The sequence below is a fragment of the Eretmochelys imbricata genome, chromosome 14, assembly GCF_965152235.1.
Source record: "Eretmochelys imbricata isolate rEreImb1 chromosome 14, rEreImb1.hap1, whole genome shotgun sequence".
NCBI classification, from domain to species: domain Eukaryota; kingdom Metazoa; phylum Chordata; order Testudines; family Cheloniidae; genus Eretmochelys; species Eretmochelys imbricata.
In genome coordinates, this window is record NC_135585.1 from 3,515,610 (window position 1) to 3,516,216 (window position 607).

Below are 607 nucleotides of genomic sequence, written 5' to 3' on the forward strand. Positions count from 1 at the left end.
GCGTTAGCATCTTGTGAAGGTGAGCGGGATGGAAGATTGCAAAAGGCACCTTTGCAGTGGCTAGGGCTGACAGAAGCCTGTTAACGGCGTAGCCGGGCCTGCCGGGATACTGGGGACACCTCCAAAAGGAGAGAGTGAGAAACTGCATTTAAAAAAACCAAAAAACCAAAAGGGAAAAGTGTTTAGATTCTGCAGGAAACAAAGGGCAGGAAGGGCACGCAAGGAACACGGAGTAGGCTCAGGCTAGAGTTTGCTTCTTTCTAATGGACAAAGGAGGCTTGGAAGGTTTTATCTAAATAAATAATCTTTTGTTCTTTCCCTTGAAACTCAGGCTGTGGCTGGGATGGAAGAGTCCAGAGCCAGTGGAAACTTGGGAGGAAGGATGGTCCAGTGGACATGAGACACTGCTCTGCTATAGGCTCCTTGTGTGAGCCGTTTAGCCACTCTGTGCCTCGGTTTCCCCATCTGTGAAAGTGATAATAGCCCTGCAACTCGGGGGGGTTGGAAAGATAAAAACAGTAAAGGTTGTGAGATTTTCATCTATTATGGTAATGGGGGGGGGGGAAACTCATCTGGCCTGCCTCAGATAGAGATCTAGTCATGTCCA